Source organism: Eleutherodactylus coqui, chromosome 12, assembly GCF_035609145.1.
Source record: "Eleutherodactylus coqui strain aEleCoq1 chromosome 12, aEleCoq1.hap1, whole genome shotgun sequence".
Lineage (NCBI taxonomy): Eukaryota > Metazoa > Chordata > Amphibia > Anura > Eleutherodactylidae > Eleutherodactylus > Eleutherodactylus coqui.
In genome coordinates this window covers 27,651,563-27,677,962 of record NC_089848.1, presented here as the reverse complement: position 1 = coordinate 27,677,962, position 26,400 = coordinate 27,651,563, and the positions used below count along the sequence as shown (strand labels likewise).

The following is a 26,400-nucleotide window of genomic DNA, read 5'->3' as shown; positions in this document are numbered from 1 at the left end:
TTTTTTGTGATTGTCTCGTGCCTTTGTATTGTCTGCAACTTCTGTGTGCATGAAGCATGTGTTGCACCTCTGCAGCACTGCAATGGTTAATGTCTGTAAATGTATTCTTTTGTGTGGCGAGTCTGTGGTCACATGACCATGCTATATTTTAGTAATGTTTGCAAAGTGTGAGTGAAGTCGGTCAAACGTCTGCCAAGAGTTGGTCAGGAGAGTAAGAGGTAGTCGTGCAAGTGAGGAAGCAAGCAAGTCTGTCTGGCGTTCTTCAGAGGAGGGCATGAGGGAGCCTGGGACACTTTAGGAGAACCCGTGCCTTGCCTTACTAGGCCCAGAATGGAGGAGGCCGAGAGGACGGTCTAATGACTGTTTGTGGACTACCATTGGGCAATCAACAACCCAAAGATCCAAAGCACAGCACTAATTAAAAGATTGGCTTGTTTTTTAGAATGGAAAAGTCAAAGTCCTGCCTTTAACTGTATTAAGATGCTGTGGCATGACCAAAAGAGGACTGTGCAATGCAAGGCATCCCAGAAATCTTGATGGACACAAACACATTTTCAGGGAGAAATGGTTCAAAATTTCTCCTCAGTGTTGTGTAAATCATATTTGCAGTGACTCATTTAGAAATTGTTGGCAGCAGCATATCTCAAAAAAGTTTGGACAGGGCCGTGGCTACAACATTGCTATACTTCTGTGGCTACCTGGTCACCAAATCTTTCACCAATAGAACATGTACTAGTAATTATTAGGAAATTATAGAACCAGTGTTTCTGGTGATGCAATGCGCCACACAGCTCTGCTACATGCACGTCGCACACACAGCTCTGGTACGTTCCTTTTGCATATTAGCTGCATGTAATTTATGAACTTCAACAGCTCACTGAGGAAACATGTTGGCTGGTAGCTTTCGCATATAAGCTGCATGTGTTTTATGAACTAGCGGTGGCTGAGGTGACATCGTAACTTGTCTCTGTGTCATGTATGCTGCATTAGCTTCACTGGGGCATTAAACCCTCTGTGGTGACATGTTTACATGACAGCAACGGTTTGTTTCAACACTGGACAACACTTGACGATTACATGAAGGCAGGACTGGTGATGGTGGCATTAGCACTTGAGATGACATGATATCACACTCAGGAGATGTGACGATAGTGGGGAAGGACTATGCTTCAATGTTGTTGGTCAATATGCACCACCAACTATGTATGTGGACATTTGTGAGGCGTCATTTATTGGAGTCTCCACACAGGTGTCCAGCTGTCTCACAACCAACTACAAGCTGGCAGACTGAGTACTGCTGTATCCATAGCAACTGAGACCGCAGGGGTTTGTGGGGGATGTAGTCCGCCCATAATCCCTCATTCAGCTCAGAGACCATGTGACTGATCACATGACGGTGACATCCTCACAGGTCTTGGCAGCAAACAAGCTATGTAGGTGTAAATTTGTGAGGTGTCATTGCAGGTGTGCAACAACCAGGTTCAAACTTCCAGACTAAGTTCTGCTGTATCCATAGCAACTGACGCTGCAGGGGTTTGTGGGGAAAGCAGTCCATCCATAATCCCTCATTCAGTGCACAAGGATAAATGACCTGAGATGATGTCATTGTCATGTGATCAGGGGAGCGAAGCTGACATTCACAGGTGCTGTCAGGCTCTACATTTAACTTACACATCACACGGAAAGACAGACAAGTGGTTGTTAGCACTTTGATGGGACCATCTGGGACGCCAACTTTGACAGCCTATGAGTTTGCACGTTCTAAAAGCTCAGTTACAACAAATGTGGAGCTGCAGGATACCATACAGAACCAGTATGTCTCCATGCCTGCCCATATCACATCTTGTATCCAAGCTAGAGGCGGTACAATAGGGTAGTAGAGCCTCCATGCCCGCCTGTATCACATGTTGTATCCAAGCTAGAGGTGGTGCAACTGAAAACTAGAGCCTCCATACCCCCGTATCACATCTTGTATCCAAGCTAGAGGCGGTACAACAGGATACTAGAGCCTCCATGCCCGCCCATATCACATCTTGTATCCAAGCTAGAGGCGGTACAACAGGGTACTAGAGCCTCCATGCCCGCCCATATCACATCTTGTATCCAAGCTAGAGGCGGTACAACAGGGTACCAGAGCCTCCATGCCTGCTCGTATCACATCTTGTATCCAAGCTAGAGGCGGTACAACAGGGTACTAGAGCCTCCATGCCTGCCCATATCACATCTTGTATCCAAGCCAGAGGCACTACAACAGAGTACTAGAGCCCCCATGCCTGCCTGTACATCGGGGTACTAGAGCCTCCTTTCAAGTGGTCAATTTTGTGCAATAAATTCTTCTTTTGTTCTGATATTATAATCACTTATATCAATGTTATAATCACACAGAGAACGTTTATATGAGCGTGTATGTGTACATATAGTAGCAATGCCCATGCGATGGTGGGGTCAGCAATGAGCATTTGCAATCGCAAAATCACTGCGTTTTTTTAACGCAAACGTCAATAGGACTCTAATGTTAAAAAGACATTGCACAAAAATCGCAAAGCACAAACTTGCATTTTTTGTGCGATGTATTTTTAACATTAGAAAGTCCTATTGACATTCGCACCCTAAAACTTACTTTAGTTTCATTGTAGATTCACATAACAGGGGTTCCAGACGTTAATAACAGCACGGTCCCATGAGCGTATACCATGCAGACGTGCAACACCCCGGGTGCTGACACAGACTCTTCCTGAGATACTGAACCACTGGCTGCAGTTTTTTCAGCAAAGGCAATCAGGAGCCCACACTGCAGTTGTGTTCACTCCTCTGATCCTGACTGCAGGGTATTGCAGTCTTTTATGCCGCAGTAACGAGCTCCATGATCTCACCTGAGCCGACTGGGACGCACAAGGAAGTTCTATCTCACCAAGACAAGGTGTCTGGATGACATATACACCCCGTCCAGCACTTTACCCTTCACCTGTCTACAATATATGATGAAGGAATGAAAAATTAAATCCTGGGTGAAAACTGCCTGCGGTGGGGTTTTCTATAAAACAATCTACAACAAGCATTTGAAAGTAATACAAATTGATGTGAGTTCTGTAAAGCACAAATTACATCTACTCACTAAAGGAAAGCAGTAGAGGTCATTCCTTGTAGCTGTGAGAACCCCGAGGAGAACGCTGAGCAATCAGTGTAAGCTTCACTTGTTACTAGAAGAATGCATGACTAAAGGTTGCTTCTAGGCCTTCCTAGGTGAGCGCACAGTGCAGACCGATGACTACATTGGACGGAAGCTATTATCTGAAGAGGTGACAGAAACAAACTGAGGACGTTCACATCCGGATCTGCATTAAAAAGTAACAAACGACGATTCAAGAACTTCATACTGCAGTAACGCTGGTTTATGGGCCGGTGGTAGAGCAGTGCCCCCCTTAGGGCATAGGGCTCGTTCACATCAGCGTTCAGGAGTTCTGTTTTCCCACTCCGTTCAGGGAGCAGGAAAACGGCCCCCCCTCTCTAGAGAGAGCCTCTCATGACGGAACCAATAGGGGTCCAGCTGACCCCTCTGACTATAGTGGGGTCCTTTCAATTTCCAGGCAGCAGTCCAGAATTTTACCGGAATATGCAGTACAAAATAGCGAGGCTTGCTGGGTTGAAATGAATTGCTGCATTTTGGGTGAGTTAGTGTTTATGGTGTTCATGGTACAATAAAATGACATGCGCAGCTTACTCTGTGTGGCAGTACGATTATGGCGAGAGCATATTTATGTCGTTTTGTTTAATGTTTTTCTACTTTTAAAGAGTGAAGAAACTTTAATTCAAACAAAAATTGCTTTCTGCTGCCACATTGTGAGACACGTGTTTTTTTTTTAGCTGTATAAAGGCTTTTTTTTTGGTGGGGTGAGCCTTAGTTTTTATTAGTACGATTTTGGGGTACATGCATGTTTTTTGATGGAGGTGCACAGTAACAAAAAAAACAGCAATTCTGGCACTCTGTACTTGTCAAGGTAGTATTGTGTGCACAAGTGTACCATAGACACATTCATGTACCCATAATATGAACTAGTGTTCAGACCCGCGTGCGAGAAAGATAGGGCAGGACCTAGCTTCGCGCCTTTTTTTTTCAAACTTATGTGCTATGGTTTACGGAAACATGGCTGGATGATAAGTGCGATTGGGCGGTGAATTTGCAGGGGTACAATCTCTTCAGAAGGGACCGAAGGAACCAGAAATGGGGAGGGGTATGTCTGTACGTCAAATCGAACTTGAAGCCGAGGCTACGGGAAGATATAGGGGTAGGAGACGAACAAGTGGAATCTCTGTGGGTAGAAATACAGGGAGAAAAAAATAACAAAATCCTGATAGGGGTCTTCTATCGACCACCAAAAGCAACAGAAGAAACTGAAACCTTACTACTAAGGCAGATAGAAGAGGTGTCAAACCGCAACGAAGTAATTATCATGGGGAACTTTAATTACCCAGATATAACATGGGAAAACGAAACCTGCAAATCTCACAGGGGTGATAAGTTCTTGAGAGTAATTAAAGACAATTACCTGAACCAACTTGTGCAGGAACCAACTAGAGGGAGAGCCATTCTGGACCTAGTACTAACCAACAAACCGGAACGTATAAAGGGGGTGCAGGTTGAGGGGCACTTGGGGAACAGCGACCACAATATAATCAACTTCCAGCTGTCAATCAATAGGAAGCCTTATCAGGGAGAGACAAAGAAACTAAACTTTAGTAAAGCAAAATTTGATGAGCTTAGAACTACTATCGGTAACATTAATTGGGACAACATCCTCAAAAATCTCAGTACGGAGGAAAAATGGGAAAAGTTCAAAAGGATCCTAATCGCCTCATGTGAGCAGTTCATTCCCTTTAAAAATAAAAGAAACTCAGCTAAAAGGAAACCAATGTGGCTCGACAAGACGGTAAGAGGGGCAATAAATGAAAAAAAAAAGCGTTCAAACTACTAAAGCAAGAAGGCAGCGAAGAAGCGCTAAAATCGTACAGGGAAAAAAACAAAATATGCAAAGATACGATCAAAACTGCCAAGGAGGAAGCAGAAAGATGGGTCGCCAAAGAGAGCAAAAACAACCCGAAGCTATTTTTCAACTATATTAACAGCAAAAGGATTTGCAGGGAGAGCGCTGGCCCTTTAAAAAATAATGCAGGAGAGATCATTGATGATGACGGAGGGAAAGCAAATCTACTAAACAGTTTCTTCTCAAGTGTATTCACAAAAGAAAAGGAAATGCCACACGAGATGCAGGGGAATAAAATGAACCCATCACAAAATATCTCATACCTAACGCAGGAGGAGGTGCGGAAGCGACTAAAGAAGACTAAAATTGATAAATCGCCAGGCCCAGATGGATTACACCCAAGGGTACTAAGGGAACTAAGTGACGAGATAGCTAGGCCGCTATATCTAATATTTCTAGACACTATCAAGACCGGTGTAGTACCATTGGATTGGCGCATTGCCAACGTGGTTCCAATTTACAAAAAAGGGAGCAAAAGTGAGCCTGGTAACTACAGGCCAGTAAGTCTCACTTCAGTAACTGGAAAAATTTTCGAGGGGATTCTGAGAGACGCCATCGATGAGCACCTCAAGGAGAACAAGGGAATAACTCCTCACCAGCATGGATTCATGAAGGGTCGCTCATGTCAGACAAATCTGATCAGTTTCTACGATGAAGTAAGCTCTAAGCTGGACCAGGGAGAATCTATTGATCTCGTATATCTGGACTTCTCTAAAGCCTTTGACACCGTGCCACATAATAGGCTAATATACAAAATGAGGCAGCTCGGACTGGGCGAAAACGTGTGTAAGTGGGTAAAAAATTGGCTCAATGATAGAAAGCAGAGGGTGGTAATAAATGGCTCATACTCTGATTGGACCACAGTCGCTAGCGGGGTGCCACAGGGTTCAGTATTAGGCCCCACTCTGTTCAACATATTTATCAATGACCTGATAGAGGGACTGCACAGCAAAATATCAATATTTGCAGATGACACAAAATTATACAATATAATTAATGCAACAGAGGACAATGTGCGGCTACAAACGGACCTGGATAAACTGGGGGCTTGGGCAGAAAAATGGCAAATGAAGTTCAATGGTGAAAAATGTAAGACTATGCACATGGGCAGCAAGAATGGATGTTACCAATATTCGATTAATGGGGTACCGCTAGGGAAAAGTGATATGGAAAAGGATCTGGGGGTATTAGTGGATAGTAGACTAAACTGGAGTAACCAATGCCAGTCAGCTGCTGCAAAGGCAAATAAAGTCTTGGGGTGCATTAAAAGAGGTATAGGGGCGAAGGATGAGAACATTATCCTTCCATTATATAAGGCACTAGTCAGGCCTCACATGGAATACTGCGTACAACTCTGGTCACCGGTGCTCAGGAAAGATGTCACAGTGCTTGAGGGGATTCAAAGAAGGGCAACTAAACTAATACATGGAATGACGGGACTGGAATACCCAGAGAGGCTATCAAAATTGGGATTATTTACTCTAGAAAAAAGACGGCTAAGGGGTGATCAAATAACTATGTATAAATACATGAGGGGACAATACAAGGATCTCTCCCATGATCTGTTTACACCCAGGACCGCGACGGTAACAAGAGGACATCCGCTACGATTAGAGGAAAGTAGGTTTCATCACCAACATAGAAGGGGATTCTTTACTGTAAGAGCAGTTAGACTGTGGAACTCTCTGCCGGAGGAAGTGGTGATGGCAAAATCCATAGAGGAGTTTACAAGGGGACTTGATGTCTTTCTGGAGAGGAAGGATATTATAGGATATAAATCTTAGGTTAATTGTCAATCCTAGTACACAGGCAGGTAGGAACTATTAGGGGTTGATCCAGGGAAGAGTCTGATTGCCATTAGGGAGTCGGGAAGGAATTTTTTCCCCAAAAGGGCTATCTGGCTTCTGCCCTTGGGGTTTTTTGCCTTCCTCTGAATCAACGCAGGAGGATAGACAGGCTGGACTAGATGGACATTGTCTTCATTCGGCCTTACATACTATGTTACTATGGTTTAGAGTTTGAACGGCCCCAGAGGAAAATAAAAAGTTCATGCGCTACTACGCTCCATAGCGGCGATTGTAGTTGCGTATACGGCCATGCTTTTGCTCTTAACCTGCTTCTCCACAAGGACAAGCTCTCTACTCTCCAAATTACACCTCACTACCTGTGCATATGACCCAATTCCATGGTCAGACTGGAACACTTAACTGATACATGGACGCAGAAATATAAGTAAATAATAGGTTTTATAAAACATCTTTAGTTACCTTTAACAATTTCCATCATGTAGGACGTGAACTGGCTTTTGTTCATTCACCCAGGCAGAATGGCTCCAGGACTCCACTTTGCCCATTCTGTTCTCTCCCTGCTGCGGTATCCAAACCTGCAATGGGGAGTTCGTACCTGATTGGTTTACCTAACGCCTTTGATGCTTAGTAAATGGCAACCACGGCATCTAAGGAGTTTGATAGATGAAAGGTACTACCTTTGTCGGCTCATCAACAGCCTGCAACATGATTGCAGGGTGCTGATGGGTTTCAGTGGCATCGAGGGGGCTTTCCGGAGACACAACCTAACAGTTGTACACTAACAGGCAATTATGCTTTGGAATACTATGTAGGATTAAGTTTTAATCCCCTAGGGGGACAAAAATAAAAAATTGAACAAAGGATGGTTTCATACTTGCGCTCAGGGTTCTGCTTTCTTGCATCGTTTGCGGAGCAGCAAAGGGGAATCTCTGCGGCCAAACAGTTCCAAACAGCACTGGGCGGACCTCATTGACTATAATGGGGTCCGCTCGCTTTCTGCCCAGTTTGGGGACAGAAGAAAAAGTGCTGCATGTGCTTCCGGTATTTGCAGCTGGATCTGCGATACAAATGTGAAACCACCTAAAGTTTAATCAAGTTTGCTGAATATAAAAAAATACTCCCTAAAAATAAATACACAAACACAAAAAAACTTTCTTCTTTTTCAAATTTTTTTTTTAATAATTAAAGTAAAAATTATGCCTAGGTCATCGGGTCGCCAGTTGCCCCAAGAAACAGCCGTCGGAGAAACTTACGCTCCTAGGCGATGTCCGGAGGGATCGCCTAGGAGCTCAGGTACTTCCGGAATGTTATAAATTGTTAGTGCCGTTCTCTATTACATATAACATGCGTATCCTCAATGGTCTGGCTTTCATTGATTCAGGGGCCGCCGCAAACTTTGTTAATTTTGAGTTTGTTAAGTCTATGTCTGCATGCCTGTTACCAGTGAACCCTCCCAATTGGGATGAGCGGTTTTTTATGCGAAGTGTTGGTGCTATAGACATCATTTTTTCCACACTAGAGAATTGCTCTCTCGCTGTTCGATCTGTATAACATTTGAAATGTTGATGATACCCTACATTAATGCATGAAATACTTTATATCCTAAAAGAATGTCATGTGTCTCAAAGATTAGACTTGATCTTACATGTATTAGTAGTTTGGATTACATTATCCTATACAGGTAACAGTATAGGATAATGTAATCCAAACTTGGAGGAGGCATTCTTGGGATTAGTACCATGGTTGGGGGGGCCAAGGACTAGGATGGGTTTAAATGGATGATTGACAATTAGCAGCTGAGAGCAATTATTGCTGAGAATTTATAACAGCAATACAGATGTTTGTCACCATCATTAAACACGGATACAGAACTTCCCTCATAAAGCTTTGACTTTGTCAAATATGACAGGAACATAGCAAGGGCAAGCCCACATGGCAACTTCAAATCAAATTTGAGTGTAAGTGACAATGGAGAGTGTTGGAAAGCTAAACTAGGATACAGTAAGTTCATTGTGATGCCCTTGGTCACTTAGAGGAAGAGGAATAAGCTTTTTTGTCATCTGATTGTCAACAGTAGCTAGATGAGGATATTAATGGCCTATGACAACAGGGACATGTTTAATGATGAATTAGTCCACCAAGCAATAAGGAAGGCATTTCTATATCACATAACAGTGGCCATTTAAGAAAAGTAAATGATAATACACAACTGATGAAGCTATGAACTTTGCCATACCAAATAGGCAAACAAAAGATGAGGGACCTTTGTGATGTTAATGTGAATCTAAACTTAGTGTCCTTTTAGATGAGCAGATTCTCGTTTTAACGAGGGAGTGACGTCACCGCCGGCTCATTCGCTCTCATGTTGCCTGTTTAGACTGGCAGATACATTGTTGGCTTGTTCAAACAAGAATCGTTCAAAATCGTTCTTTCTAAGTAAATGAGAGGGACTGAACAATTGCTGTTTAAACCAAATGATAAACGAACGAGCCAACGATGATTTTAATGTCTGCATAATATGAACGTCAACCGAAAAGCAAACCATTCTCGTTTATTGTTCAGTTGTTGGCTCGGGCTTAGACGGAATGATTATCGTTCACTTTTACTCATTTGAATGATTTTTTTTAACAATAATTATTGTTTCGTCTAAAATTACCCTAAGGCCAAATGCCTGGGGCAAATTACTAGAAATCTGTAAAATTGGCTTTTACAGTAGTCTGTATTCTATCTATTGAGCAGTAGACATTGGACTAGTAGAGAGGCTTCCCAGAATGACCGACATTGTAGTAGAACAAATATTTTTATTGAACAGGAGTACAACCTTTCTGAGTGTTCCATAAGCCTGGATTGGAGACCTTGATCTTCACTGTATGTCTCGCAAAGTTGGGTTTCACCAAAATGATTGTTGGCTTACAGCCCATCTTATAATGCTGTTATGGGTCCCTAAAGCACACGGACACCCCGAGACTTGCACGAAAATAGAACATACTGCGACTTGTCTGTCTCACTGCATTGCTATGAGAAAAAAAAATCGCCCATGCAAATACACCTCATTCAGCTACCTCCAAACTACTATCATTGACTGCCTCCTTCGGGCTCTCGCAATGGTCATCCGCTCCCACTTAGAAATAATGGAAACACACTGGACCTTATCTTCACTTGCCTCTGTTCTCTCTATCTAAGATCTCCTATTTGCCTCTCCTGCTATCTGACCATAACTGACTTACTATTAGGCCAGCTTCCCAGACTTGCCTTCCTTCTGCTATTTTGGCAGAAGCGGGCGTCATCCTGCTTTCTTTATTTCATGAATGTCTGCACACTTTTCGCCAGCACATCAGGGGTTTCTTCCTCCAGTGCCCTCAGTTCAGCTGTAGGGCATGGGCAATTACCTCCCTATATAACTGAGCTGGGAATCCGCCCTCAATGCCTACGTGTTGGTGTGTGTTTCTCCCAGACACCCAGCATAGGTCCTGTCTCCCACTACCTTGTCTGTATTTCTTCTGTATTTATATCTGTATTTGTTTGTTTGCTGCCTCCCTTTTTTTCGGATCCTGTCTCTAACCTAATTGTCTGTCTGTCTTTTGCCCCTGTCTGTGTGCACTTGTTAATTGCCTTCCTGTCCCTGCACCATCCCCATCCTTGTGGTGTGTACTGTTCTGTCCTGTGTCCTATCATAAATAGCCAGGCCCGAGAGGAAGACCGCGGGCCATCCTTGTTATGACGCCTACCCAGCTTTTAGGCAGGGGTGCCCTTATCTTTTCAACTAGCAAAGGGTGAGATTTCTCTTCTGACCACCGAGGTTCAGCTGCTAAGCCTAACTGGTAGGTTGGCACAGTGGGTCCACACTCGGAGTCCCTAACAATTACCTTTACCTCCCTTTTCTCCTCAACTGCTCTCCCTGTCCAGGAATTAGAGCACTCCTGTAGGACTTCAAGCACCTTGACAGTCATACACTTTCAGACTCTCACCTGCCTCTCTCTACCATATTGTCACTTCAAGAAGTAGACGCAGCTGCTGCCTTCTTTATCACTACAGTTACATTTGCTCTGGACTCAGCTGCTCCTCTCACATGCAAAAGGACCTGACATATAAATTGAAAACCATGGCATACTGACCTGACAGAAAAACTGAGACGAGCATCCAGGGTAGTAGAGGCATTGGAAGAAACCCCAATTCCAAGGAGACTTCACAGTATTCACACAAGCCGTCCTCAACTTTAAATTTACACTCACCCCTGCCAAACAGCACTACTTCACCACTCTCATAATCTCCCTCTCGCAATACCCACACAGCTATTTCACATGTTGGTTTCCCTTTTCTATCCCCATGATGCCACCCCCACATCTCTCATCTTCCCCAAGGACTTTGCAACACACTTCAAAGACAAGATTGACAACATTAGAAAAAGCTTCAAACTACAGTCTCCACAACCCCTTTGCACATCTACCCTGTCCTCTCCTTTTTGAACCTGCTGTCAGGGCACCAGGGAAAGCAGAAGTCAGGGTTCCCTGCAACATAGCCCACAACCCCTGTCCCTGCTTACCTGTCCCCCTGGGCTAGGCCCCAGGGTGGCAACTGGGCAACGGTCCCTACACTGAGCTAGGGAAAACGACGTAGGACACCACAGTCCCTGGACACAGAGAATGAGAATACAGACAAACAACCAGAGCTTAGCACCAAGGGAAACTACAAACCAGTCCAGGAGCAAGCCAAAGGTCCAAAGCACTAAAAAAAACATCTCTCAGATACAATTTTTCCTCACCCCAACAAAAATGCTAGTACATGCCATCATCATCGCCCATCTAGATTACTGCAACATCTTCCGCTGTAGCCTCCCTTCCTATGCCCTTGCACCCCCAATCCATACCCAACTCTGCTGTCTGGCTCATCTACCTTTCCGCTGTTACTCTTTTGCCTCTGCCAAGCCCTTAACTGGCTGCCTATCACCAGTAAATACAGTTCAAGTTATTATCAATGATGTACAAAGCTGTCCATAACATGTCCCTTCCATACATCTGTGACCTAATATCCAGATACCTCCTCACACGCAACCTCCGGTCCTCACAAGAACTCCTCCTCCACTGTCCCTTAATGTGCTCCTCCCACAACCGTCTCCAGGATTTCTCTTGTACCTCTCCTGTGCTTTGGAATTCGTAACTTTAACTCATCAGACTCTCCACCACCTGGGAAAGCTTCAAAGAAAAACTGAAAACCCACCTTTTCAGACAAGCCTGCAACCTACAGTAACCCTACTACCACCACAAGATGAGCACCTTCTACCCTCTCCTATTGTCTCCTTCTCTTCTCCTGTATACTGTATGCCCTTGCAGGCGGGGTGCTCTCTTTCTCAGTAGTTTGATATTCATTTAGTGGATCTTATTTTAATTAAATGTGGTTATATATGTAGCAGTATTTGCAGTTTACATGTAGCTTAACCCCTATTCTTCATTTGTACAGTGCCTTGGAATTAATTGGTGCTTTAAAAAATATGTATATATATATATAAATAAATATAAAATGTGTCCACTAAAGGCTTGACAGGCACATCCTGGCTGCTTCATCCTCTGTTATGGATATTATTTCCATAAGGCTAAGTGAACAGTTGTGTTAAAAGTCTGTGTTACATCCACAAAAAATTGATGTTTTTTCATACGTGTGCAGTGCCAAGTGGCCTCAGTATTCTATCCATATTTTGTCCTTTTTTTCCCTCTTGTGTATCACCCGTTTTTTACTTCAGGGAAAAAAAACTGAAACAAGCCCAATTCTTTTTTCTGCATCTTTTTAACAAAACGGCAGCACATTGGCTTGGATGGGCAAGTTTCGTTCACCAAATGGATCAGAATGATACACGTGATGAGACTTTTCATGCGGCCCGTGTCTGCGTAAAAAAACTCTCTAGCGTGTTGCCACTTTGAGTAATATGAGTCTGAATGCTATCCATGTGCCTTCTGTTTTTTTAACGGACAACACATGAATGAAAGAACGCTAGTGCGCCAAAGACATAAGAGATATTCATTGGGAAATGGCTATTTAGCATGTCTTATAGTTTACTGAATGTATAAGATAAAGGGGATGAAAGGGTGTATAACTGCAGTATAAGACGACACATATCCATGTAGTGAGCAATCCTCGAGATATGACAGAAAACAGTAAAGTAGTTGTATTAGACTATTTACAAACTTGCTCTTTTTTACTTTGGATACAATAAAATTGGTTGTAAAGTTGTAACTATCCGTTGGTGCGCTGCTGTTTTTGTAAACCTCTTTCGTAGTATCGCTACATAGAATCCCTTTCACCGTTATTTGCTAAGAACTCATTTTTGAAACCTTTCAAGAAAAAGCAGTCATTCACATTCTTTGTGAGACCGTGGAGAACATTTTGATGGCAGTTTTACTGGCAACAGTCTGACAAGTAGCTCCTTCTGAAGCCTGAAGCAATGACTCAGCCTGAGCCTCCCAACAAGTTCTGGATGAGTAAAATATGATAGTACGGAGTGAAGATGAATGTCTGCGTATACAAAAAGTTGGAAGAAGTTTTGTGATGTTCTTAAGCCTGAAGGAGTAGCATTAAAGGCCAGTTTTACTGCGGCAGTGAAAGGCTAATAGCTTCTGTTGATTTTCTTATCTCATCTGTTAAGTCACCATCTACACTATTAGCTCTTCTAGAAATTGTCTCTTAATCCCTTCAATACTGTGTAACCCTTTGCGGGGTTACATAAAATGGGGCAATGCTAGTAGGTCTGGAGTTCAAGACAAGATCAGAAGAACGAAGAAGAGAGAAAACGTGTATTAAAAATGACACAGTCAGTGATCCAGTATTATTAGAGGAGTAGAATAAATGATGTTATTCCAGGATATGCCATCACTGTATGATCAGTAGGGTCCGACCTGTACGTCAGCGCTTTTACTGATGGTCACTGCACAGTGGTGCTCCCAGCCATCCGGATTTGCAGGGAACAACATCCGGCTCCATTCACTTGAATGGAGCGATGTTGGAGTTCCGCTGCAAAGCAGGTGGTTGGGGTACCACTTTACAAGAAATGACTAGGAAAGGGATGGAGTGTTGATTTAGCACTGTAGACTTTCCCTTCGCAGAACTCGTAACCCCACTGATCATAAATTGATGGCATTATGTAGCTATATGACATCACTTTATGATATAGAAACACCCCTTTAGAGGGGATATGCAGAATAAGAAAAGCATGCCTGCTTTTGTCAAGAACTAATGCCACACCTGCGCACAGGTTGTGCATAGTATTGCAGCTCTGTTCTATTTGTTTCCGTAGAACTGAGCTGCAATACGAGACACAACCTTTGGACAGATGTCCACTAGCAGAAAAAGAAAAAGACAGGCGCTCCTTAGGTTACATGATGTAGATATGTAAAGGCACAGAGACAAACCGCTAGTGATCTGCTTACATGATAAAAAAGACTATGCGAGCCGACTGGCGAAAGCATTTTTCCACAGCAGAGAGAGAGAGGGATGGGAGACCCCGGAAGAATCCCCTTCATCATTGTGGGGCTTCACTTCACTGCAGAAACAGAGCGATGAGGGGAAGCCTTGAGGGAACCCCCTTCATTGCCAGGGACTCCCTTCATCTCAGCGAGGCTAAAGGGATTCCCACACTGCCCGCTGCAGCGGTGGAATTCCTCAGCATTGGAGCTTGAGGGATATCCCCTTAGTAGGGAGAGAGAGGTTCCCTTGTAGGGGAACTGGAAGGATATCCCTCTAGTGGGATGGAGGGATTCCCCTGAAGGGGAATCCCTCTATACCAAATGAGTTGAAGGAAGTCTCCAGTGATGAAGGGATGCTCCATGGGTCTTTCTTTCTTTATTCTCTCTCCTCCCAGAACAGCAGCGCTTTTTTTAGGGACACACAGCTCCCAATCGTGTGAATGGGCAATTTCACTGCTAATTAAGCTTGGGACTTAATAGTGGTAAATAGTCCATTCATGCAATTTTCTCTTGAGTTAACAACAATTGTTTTGTGCAGCTAACTCCTGCGTGATTTTGTAGCCCATGTGAATGAGCCCTTAGGGAACCATATGGAACCATTATCGTTCAAAAAAATCATTCAAACGAGTGAAAGTGGATGATCATTCAATCTTAATGTGAGCAAACGACTAAACAATGAACGATAGTCCTGAATCTACCATGCACAGCCCACTTTCTGTATCAACAACAGACAGTGTCTATATGGTAGGTAATTAAGAAATCAGAATTTTTAGGTGCCTCTGGTGCTGATAGATATATGTATGCATGGATGAGGGCAGTGATGTAAACCCTTACCAATCTACCGTCGTGTGCCTTCTTCCGACATTCTGATTGAAGCTTGTACAGCCCCGATGTCAGAAGACGTCCGACAGGTTATTCTTACTGTATATTGCCGGCTGCTCCACTTTTGAGCCTCTCCAATGCGTCACATACTGCAGTACTGGCTTTAGCCAGCAGATGGCACCATTGTATAATGGCAGCAATATAAAGCCCCCTAGGAAACCCTGAATCCAAAATTGGATTGTAAAAGGTAAAATCTGTTATTGATTTACATAATATTGTTACATAATAAAAAATACTTTATTTTTGAAAATTATTTTTGGTGTCACTGCATTCAAAGGCTCGTAACATTTTTAGTTTTCCAGCTACAGAGCTGTGTGAGGACTTTTTTTTCTTTTGCAGAACGACTTGTGGCTTTTATTGCTGACATTTTCAAGTACATACAACTTTGTGATCACTTTTCTTCAGTTTTTTTGGGGAGGCGGAATGAATAAAAAAAAAACATTTTGGCATGTTCTTTTACAGTTTTCACCATGTGGGATAAATAATGGAATTATTTTTACTGTATGAGTCATGACAGACATAGTGATACCAAGTATGTATTTATTTTTACAGAATAAAGGGATAAGTAGCCTATATAAGGCTTTTGTTTATCTTTGTTTGTTTGCACATTTATATTTATCTTTTCCTTTTTTTTCTATGTCCCAGGCAATCTTCTGATCGCTCATATAATGCACTGCAATATTACTGTATTGCAGCATGTTATAAGTATATCTAGATTGTATAGTTATGGTAGACCTCGAGACCATTATTAGACCTCTGGTTGATACCCCTCAGCCTCTCCCTTTGTTAACCACTTAGGTGCAGCGATAAACATTTTCCAAGGCATCTAAGGCGTTGTACAGCCAGAATCAGAGTTATCATTTAAAGCCAGTCGAAATAGCAGGTAGTTAACTAAGAGTCCCAGCTAATTAAAAAAATTACTCTACAAATCTTTGTAGACTATAATATCAGTATTACTTAAAATGCAAGCTCTATAAAAGCACTTCCCAAGCAGTATAGCAGGACTATTCATATGAAATTAAATTATTGAAGTTGCTCAAATGGAAAATACTATTTTCTATATCATTAACAATGGTAATTGTTTATGTTCTGTGACTGAAGCAATAAAGTCTGGGTAGTTTCCGTTTATTAAAGTAAGTTATTACCAATTAATTGTAAATAGGTCGTGTCAATGTTAGACAATTGTGGCAAAAGCAAATACATGTTGTTCCGGAATGCCCCATTAAATATGCAGTCGGTATAACGAGCCGGGTGTATCGCTGCTGTGAAAATATACAGTAATTAGTATTCAAGTGATGTTCTGAACATGCATGATGATGTCACAGCTTGTTTAACCCATAAATTGCTGTCAGGGTTCATTTCAGGGTCTACTCATTTATCAGCCTGGCTGTAGCTGGTGGATGCGGTATGGATTGCCTGTTTGATACATTCCTTCCTGTCCTAGAATCTCGTTAGAGCTGTAAATTATTCGGCAATCGCTGCCTGCTATCTCGTTCGTGCTGTGTGTGTCAGATTTATTTCATGGGCAGTGCAGAATATATAAGCATTAGAGGAAAAGCAAGAGCGCTGTATCTTTCAATATTCTTTTCATCGGGATCTTTAAAGACTCTTCTGCGCTTGACGTGATTTAAACCTTTTAGCTAAGTGGTTGGATCAGATGTGGTTTTTTTTTATTATTTATTCGCGGTTATTTACTTTAGTCTGGTTTTGTATAGAGGAGTACACGCGGCGGTGTAGAAGCGATATGCAAATCGGCACAGTGACATTAACTTCAACTGAATATTTCATCGAAGACTATGCAACAGCCGTATTCCAAGGTGGGTTTGTTGGAGTGCGACATGGTGACAAACACATCATACTAATGTTGTCCTTGTCTTAAATCCCATTCTTCCTTACGCAGTCAAACACAATGACTGTAAACCCACAGATTATAGGTATGAAGACTTGTTTGCTATTATTTAGGTTGGTTCATTTTTCTTGTTGTATATTTTAACCTTTATCAGTACTAAATAACAAAAACGAATTACATAAATGATACCCAAACATGCAGTATTGGCTGACTATTTAGGGCTCGGTCACACAAGCGTTTTTTGGTCCGATCTGCAGACGCGCTTGCAATCTGTAGATCTATAGACCCAATGCATCCCAATGGGATCGGTCACATGTCCGCTTTTTATGCGGATATGCGATAAATTATAGGACACAACGATTCGCAGAACGCGCCTATCTGTGTTCTGCGCATTGTTATGTTCTATATATGCGCTCAATAGGGACGACAGCAGCAGCGCCAACCCCATTGAGAACATATACTTAAAGATCGTTCTCCTCTGCCACAGCTGTAACAGCTGTGGCAGAGGAATACAATGTTCGCCCATTGAATTCAATGGAGCCGGCAATACAGCCGGCTCCATTGAAAACAATGGGCTGCCGGCAAGCGCTGCATGAATTTTCGGGGAAGGGCTTAAAATATAAGCCCTTCCCCGAAAACCATCCTGAAAATATGAAAAATTTTTTAAAAGAAAGTATACTCACCTTTTTCCTGCAGCCGGAGTTCAGCCGCGTCCGGCCGGCAGATCACTTGAACTGCTCTGTGTAGTATTCAGCAGGCAGGGATTTAAAATCCCCGCCTGCTGAATGGGCTGCCTCTGATTGGTCACAGCCCTCACCAATCATCAACAAAGAAGACGTGGCAGGATCCGTTGAGGGTTTTAAAGTAAAATCAGCAACTTTATTATTCCATATTCAAGGCAGTACAGGCAACGTTTCGACTACAGTTAGTCTTTGTCAAGCCAGGCTTGACCAAGGCTAACTGTAGTCGAAACGTTGCCTGTACTGCTTTGAATATGGAGTAATAAAGTTGCTGATTTTACTTTAAAACCCTCAACGGATGCTCCCACTTCTTCTTTATTGATGTCTGACTTGGGGACTGGAGGTCCATAGTCCCTTCAGTGGCTTGGCATACATTGCTGAATACCTCTGCGCTGTTAGCGTATTGCCTGGTGTGCTGCGGGATTCTCTCTTGGATACCATTAGCCCTCACCAATCAGAGGCAGCTCTGATTGTATTCAGTATTCAGCAGACAGGGATTTAAAATCCCCGCCTGCTGAATGGGCTGCCTCTGATTGGTCACAGCCCTCACCAATCAGAGGCAGCTCTCACTCACCCATTCATGAATTCATGAATGGGTGAATGCGTGCTGCCTCTGATTGGCTGAGCGCAGGGACCAATTAGAGGCAGCTTTCAGCTATTGAATGTGGCAGAGGATAGCGGGGCTGTTTCGCTGAAAACGCTGCTAGGTTCAGATTTTTCAGCAAATCGTCGGCCCCGGTCACACGATTTGCGGATGCGCATCCATTATGCGATCCGCAAATCGCGCGAAAAAACACCCGTGTGACTGAGACCTCAATGTGTATTTGGGTGTCCCCTGTCCAAGAAGGATGGGGCATGTTGGATTTTAGCATGCTCAATCCCTTGACCACACAGGAGATAAGCCATTGTCGGAGGGCTCTGACAGTGGCTTGTCTCTCACCACTGAGACATATACATATACAGTATATGGGGTAGTCAGGAGCAATAGCTGTCGATCAGCGGCTGTTGTATCTGGAGTGAATGGCTGTTATGTCAGAGCTGGACGGAAAACACTATGTCTGAATTGGACGTAATATTGTGTCCTAAAAGGACGGATATACACACAATATACAAACGTGGATAACATAAATATATATGAGCTAGAAGGAAAAAATTTAATTTTGTGAAAAGCTAATAAAAGCAGCAAAGGTAAAGACAGAATGGTTGCCAAAAAGAGTAAAACTAATGTTAAACTGTTCTTCAACTATATAAATAGTGAAAACATTAAAACTGAAAGTATTGGCCCTTTAAAAAGTAATGAGGGAAGAATTGTAGAGAGTGATGAGGAGAAAGCAAATCTGTTGAATAGTTTTTAACCAGTGTATTCACTCAGGAAAGTGTTTGAAGGGTTTCTAAGAGATGCTATCCTGGAGAAACTCAAGAAAAATAGCTGTGTAACTCCATATCAGTAAGGGTTTATGAGAGATCGCTCCTGTCACACCAATCTGATCAGCTTCTATGAGGAGGTAAGTTCTAGACTGGAGTGGGGAGTCACTGGATCTTGTGTATCTGAACTTTTCCAAAGTGTTTGATACTGTGCCAGATAAAAGCTTGGTATATAAATTGAGAATGCTTGGTCTGGGGGAGAATGTGTGTAAGTAGGTAAGTAACTGTTTTAGTGATGGAAAGCAGAGGATGGTTATAAATGTTACACAGGGACACGCCGTCTATGAGTCGAGTTTGGTATTGTGCCTCAGGCAGGGTCCCTTCCCAAATACAGGGAGCGGCAATTCCGCTGCCTGCATTCAGGCCTGTACTGGCAATCTGCCTGACTGGGCAGATTCCTAGTGGGCCATGCTGCTGTCTGGTATCAGTGGGCTGGCTGTATTATTTACCATGGAGTTTAATATGGCTGCTATTATGGCTACAACAGGGAACACTTTAGCTACTATTACATGGGACTGTATGCCTACTGCTACATTGGACATTATAGCTACTACAGGGGACATTATGGATACTAATACCAGGAACATTATGGATACTAATACAGAGGACATTTTGGCTTATTGTTACTGCAGGGTGGCAGAATAGCTTTATATAATTACAAGGGAGCAGTATGCTATTTATTGCTATATGGGGGCATTATGGCTATATATTACTGAAGGGCAACAGTATAACTATTTTTTACTACAGGGGGTCATGCTGGCTATATGTTGCTACAAAGGGACAGTATGGATGTATATTATACAGGAGAAAAGTATGGCTGTATATAATTACAGGGGAGCGGTATGCTATTTTTTACTATATGGGGACATTATGGCTATATATTATTACAGAGAGACAGTATGGATAGCTATTACTAAAGGGTGACAGTATAGCTATTTATTACTACAGGGGGACATTATGGCTATATGTTACTACAAAGGGACAGTGTGGATGTATATTACTACAGGGGGACAGTACGGCTATTTATTATTACAGGGGAACCATATAATTCCTTGTTTACTACAGGGATACAGTGCAGCTTGTTATTCATTACTGAGGGGGTGCTGTGAGTTGCACTGTTATACAGAATTCAGGGGAAACCATGTGTGTCACCTTTAAAAGTTTATCTATATATATAAAGACAAAAGCCCTCACTGACTCACTCACTGATTCACTCACTGACTCGCCACTAATTCTCCAACTTCCCGATGTCGTAGAAACATGAAATTTGGTAAGAGCATAGATTATGTCCAAAATAGGAAAAGTAAAGAGGTCCCGACTCGATTATTTAATTCTAGCGCAAAAGAATTAGCATTGAAATTTTACGTACAGAATCTAAATCTCTCACTTCCCAATGTCATAGAAACTTAAAATTTCGCACGAGCATTGATTATGTCATAAATAGGAAAAGTTAATGAGTCCCAACTCGATTATTCAATTCTAGCGCAAAAGAACTAGTGTCCAAATTTTACATACGAAATCTAATTCTCTCACTTCTTGGTGTAATAGAAAGTTGAAATTTGCCACGAGCATTGATTATGACATAAATAGGAAAAGCTAATCGGTCCCAACTCGATTATTCAATTCTAAGCGCAAAAGAATTAGCATCCAAATTTTACATACGGAATCTAATTCTCTCACTTCCCGGGGTCATAGAAACTCGAAATTTGGCACGAGCATTGATTATGTCATGAATAGGAAAAGTTAATAGGTCTCAACTCAATTATTCAATTCTATGCGCAAAAGAATTAGCGTCCAAATTTTAAGTACGTAAGTCTCTCACTTCCTGATGTCATTTTATATAAAGGAAACGTTGCATGGTTACCTCCATGTGGTGTTTCCTGGGTAACACAAAGAACCATGCAAAATGGTGAACATATTTTTTTCCTCAGTATCTCTAAAATAACCATGACTTCATAAGATTTTCCGTGTGAAAACCAGATAAACACCAGTACCAAATTAACTCGGGCGAAGCCGGGTATATCAGCTAGTCTTAATATAAGGATTATGGATATGAAAAAGCAAAGAACCAAAGACATGTGTGTAGCAACCTCTAAAGAGACAAGTTGCATCCAGGATCAGTTGTCATGTTGATCTGGATTGGATGGAGAAGAAAATAACAATGCTTATTAGAGATAACACTGTGTGAATCACAATGTAATTGATTATTTTGCCTCTGATCAGTCTTATAATCACTAGATGGACTAGTGAGTGATAATAGGTAGTAACATTCTTGTTTGTGAAGTGATAACTCCCATCATAGTCTACTATTGTTCAGGGCATATTAGGAAAATTACAAAAGTAAATAGCAGGGAGTTGCCTTACTCTACAGTTTATCCCTTAATTTATCTTGGTTCTGGTGCTGTATGCACATATTGAGTTTGGCTCTGGTGCTGTATTTATGTACTGAGCTGGGTTTTGGTGCTGTATTTATATAATGATTAATGAACTGTTCTAGTATTAATGATTACAATATATATTTGGAGCATTGAAATAGTTTTATTGAATTATTAGTTTTGGGATATTTTTCTGTGGCGAGCTGTGTCGTGGGCATTTCACACACATAATCACTCAGGTAGAGAACGTGTTAAAAATTTGAGTCCCACCCCTAGAGGGCACCTCCTACTAATGATTATAACACTGGCCACTATCAGATGTTCGGTGTCGGCTGGTGTGATCTGAATAAAATAAGTTTTAGAAGTTCTCATTTTTTGTATTTACCCAAAAGATAAATGATATGTTAAGCTCAAAAAGTAAAGCAAAATTCTAAACTAACATAGAAGCTGGTTCTTTATTGTAAGAGCAGTGAGACTATGGAACTCTCTGCCTGAGGACGTGGGGATGGTGAACTCACTAAATGAGTTCAAGATTAGCCTGAATGTCTTTCTTGAATGTTACAATATTACATGTTATATCACTGATTATTTCAGAAGGGTCAGTGATCCGGGCATTATTCTGATTGCCAGATTGGAATTGGGAAGTAATTTATTTCCTTTAAAATGAGGATAATTGGCTTTTACCTTTTGCCTTCCTCTGGATAAACATTTGGGGGTATTAGGCTGAACTAGATAGACATATGCCCTTTTCAGCCTTACACAATATGTTATATATAATGAAACCAGGTATTGTGGAAAAGGGTAATTTGACCCTACATACTAATGCAAGAGCACCCTTGCTAAAAGCAGAGCACTCACCCTGATGAGGGTGACCCCATGTGAGGAGCCTGGAGTTACTCTGACTCTTTCTAGCTGTAAATTGATTATGACTGCAATGAGTGTCCAACATTATATGCAAACTTAGATGTTACACAAGCACACAACGAACTAGATATTACACAAATGTCTTATCACAAATATTCAGGAGATAGTTACAACACCCCAGAAAACACTAGAAGCTAAACAGACTTTCTGAACTGAAGTATGGGACAGGAGCCACAGACTTGACCAGAAACACCTTCAAACTAATATAACTAATAGTATAACTGGCATCGTTTGTGAGGAAGAGTTGGGTTAAATGTGTAAGAAGAGCGTTGATTTGCTGGCTAGGATACACGCCTCCCAGCCAACCAATCTATCCACACGCCAACAAAGAAGAGCTGTTGGCGTCCAGCACCGAAATGACACGGAGCTTGCAGTGGCGTGAGTATTACGTGGATTGGGCCTGCCATGGCCAGTGAGCCATAACAATGGCCACCTTTTCAGACTAATCACCTGATAATACATCTCAAATCTGATACTATATATTGTATTCGGTAGGTTGAGGCCAGTGAGTTCATCAAGACCTTGGCTTTTACCACACTAACCTTACTTGCCGGTAAATAATTTAAGCCTATTTATCTTTACTTATCAAACCACGTTCACAGTAGACATCCAGATAAATGGGAACTCGGATTTATGGTGAATAAAACCTTCTCTTTATTAGAAAACGTGCTTCATAAAATCACAGAACACGGAGGACCCGTTTCAGCCCACTCTGAGCCTTGATCACCTCTTGTATTGCATCACCACCTGTTTGCTTAAATAACTTATCTGATTAAAAACAACAGCTGATTTTTAACCCCTTATAAACTGAATGATTATTTTGCTGTCCCGTTCCCTTTAGGGCAACAATATTCTTACTGGATAAATATATTCTATACTTTTATGATTAGAGGATATTTCAAGAGGATGTATATCAAGAATATATCCATTAATTGTATATTTGAAGGGATATTATTATCTAAGGAATAATATAATACATTTCTTAATGAAGAGTGTGAACACATGATAGTATAATATAATAACTAGAAATGAGCAAGTATACTCGTTTCGAGTAATTACTCGATCGAGCACCGCGATTTTCGAGTACTTCTGTACTCGGGTGAAAAGATTCGGGGGGCGGGGGGAGGCGTGGCGGAGCGGGGGGTAGCAGGGGGGAGGCCTCTCTCTCCCTCTCCCACCCACTCCCTGCTGCAACCCCCCACTAACCCACGGCGCCCCCCGAATCTTTTCACACGAGTACGGAAGTACTCGAAAATCGCGGCGCTCGGGCGGAAAAGGGGCGTGGCCGAGTAGGTTCGCTCATCTCTAATAATAACCCATCAAGTTTCTTAAACACATGTCAAAACAGGATCTGATGAATAAATGGCATTATTGGCTATAAATATACCCCATATAACCATCATTATTAATTTACTATTCTCACATGGTGACAGTTCATAATGTATGTATTCATATCTTGTGATTTTAATTTATTTCGTTCCATATTGATTATTAGTTTTAAAAAAATTAAATTATTTTTATTGTATTTTTCGTTTTATATTCATCAACTTACACGAATCATAAAGAAAAAATTATCAAAAAAGATTATCCTAAATAATTAAAAAATAATATACTTAAAAATACACAGAAAAAATACTATATAAATTAATATAACATAATTACTCTTGATCTAGATATTAACTATGACATAGTTTACTTTTACAGTAAATTACCTTAGTTTCATAGATAAGAAATATCCAGCATAACAACAGATAGAAATGCCTGTGTCCATTTCAATGCGTGTATTGAAATTAGAGTTACATGGACAAGAAGTCATGTGGTTGCTTGTAAGACTGCATTCACACAGTGTTATTCTGCATCTGTCCATCTGAGGTTCCATCTGAGTAATTGAAAGCTATGGTAACTAAGGCTTTTACTTGTGCGAGGATCGAAGGCTAGCCCACGTGGTTCAGTTCCATAGAAGGAATTCATATCTTCTATGGAGAAGAAATGGCAAAACCAAGTATATACCTTCATGGCCATGTTATTTGTTAATGGTAGGGGTCTCTCAGAAGGATAATACTCACTGTCACACTGCAAATATTGCTCAGGAACGGTTTGTTGGAACATGACAATTCATTCAAGGTGTTAATTTGACTCCTAAATTTCAATCCAATCAAGCATCGGTGAGATGCATGGAAAAACAAGTCTGATATGTAGAGGCCCCACCTCACAACTTATGGGACTTGGAGGATCTCCTGCTAAGGTCATGGTGCCAGGTACCACAGGACATCTTCAGAAGTCATGTTGAGTCCACGTGTGAAAGGACTTTTCTCTTTCTTCTTAGACTATGGTTCTAAAATGACTTTCTATGAATAAATCCTTTTGGATTATGTTAGTAATTGTACGATCCAAATGATGACCCAGAGGTGAAGCTCCTGAGCCTATCATCTAATATGACTTAATAGTCTGTCATATCTAATGGCAGAGTTTGTACAGGACTGAAAACTGAACCATTGACATGTATAGTTATTACACAATTTGGCAACGCACAAATCTCGTGTGATTTTCATGCCCATGTGAAGGCAGCCTAAGGGTGCATTCAGACGACCGTATATCGGCTGGGTTTTCACGCCCAGCCGATATACGGCGTCTCTGCCTGCAGGGGGAGGAGGCTAAAAGAGCCTGTAGCAGTGCTCTGAGCTCCTGCCCCCTCTCTGCCTCCTCTCCACCCCCCCCTGCACTATTTTCAATGAGGAGAGGCGGGACAGGGGTGGAGCTAATTCCCGGGAACTTAGCCCCGCCCCTGTTCCACCTCTCATTTCAAATAGTGCAGAGGGGCAGAGAGGGGGTGGAAAGGAGGCAGAGAGGGGGCAGGAGCTCAGTGCACTGGTCCTGGCTCTTCCAGCCTCCTCCCCCTGCAGAGAGAGACGCCGTATATCGTCTGGGCGTGAAAACCCAGCTGATATATGGTCGTCTGAATGCACCCCAAGGATGTGGCCCTTTTTTTGTTTTGTTTTATTCTTCCCCACTTTCAAACTCATAACTCGCTCATTTTTCCATCCACGTAGCTGCCTGAGGACTTGTTTTTCAATGGTACTATTTAATGTATCATATAATGTACTTTAAAACGTTTCTAAGAGGAGTGAAATAGAAAAAAACATAATTCTGCCATCTTTGCAGGGTGGGGTCTTGTTTTTATAGTGTACACACTGCGACAAAAATGACACAATCACTTTATTTTGTAGGTAAGTATGATTTTAACAATACCGAATTTATATAAGTTTTTTTTATGTATTACTTAAAAAAAATAAAATATATTTGAAACAAATTTATTTTCTGCCTCCGTCTTCTGACCTCCGTAACTTTTCTATTTTATGCATTTTTTGTGGGACATCCTGTACTTTCTATTGGTTCCATTTTGGAGTGCATAACAACTTTTTGTTCATTTTAATTGCTTTTTTTTCTCAGTGACGGGGGGACCAAAAAAGTGCATTGTGTATATTTTTTTTTTCTGACGTTGTTCACCATGTGGGATAAATAACGTGTTTATGTGACAGATATTGTTACAGACGTGGCGATATCAAATATGTTTTTGTTTTTATTGTTTTGATCTTTTTTTATAAAAAATATGGAAAAGCTTTTTTAACTTTTAATATCCTTTACTTCTTACAATAATGAAAAAAATCTTTTTTCACTTATTTTTACTTTCCTTTTAGTCCCCAAAGGGTACTTGAACATGCAATTGTTTGATAAATTATACCATATACTGCAATGTATCAGTATTGCAGTATATGGTATTACTGCTGGCATTATATTAACCCTTTCCAATCCACTGTCTGACGTCTAAAGACATTCTGATTGAAGGCTGTACAGCTTCCGATGTCGGAAGACATCTGGCAGGGTATTCTTACTGTATATT

At 41.7% G+C, this 26,400-nt stretch overlaps 1 protein-coding gene across 1 annotated transcript in view; it reads left to right on the top strand.

The window, feature by feature from the left end:
* The window catches only part of MYRIP (myosin VIIA and Rab interacting protein), a 398,493-nt gene that overhangs the window by 163,239 nt on the left and 208,854 nt on the right, over positions 1-26,400 (top strand). The window lies entirely within an intron of this gene.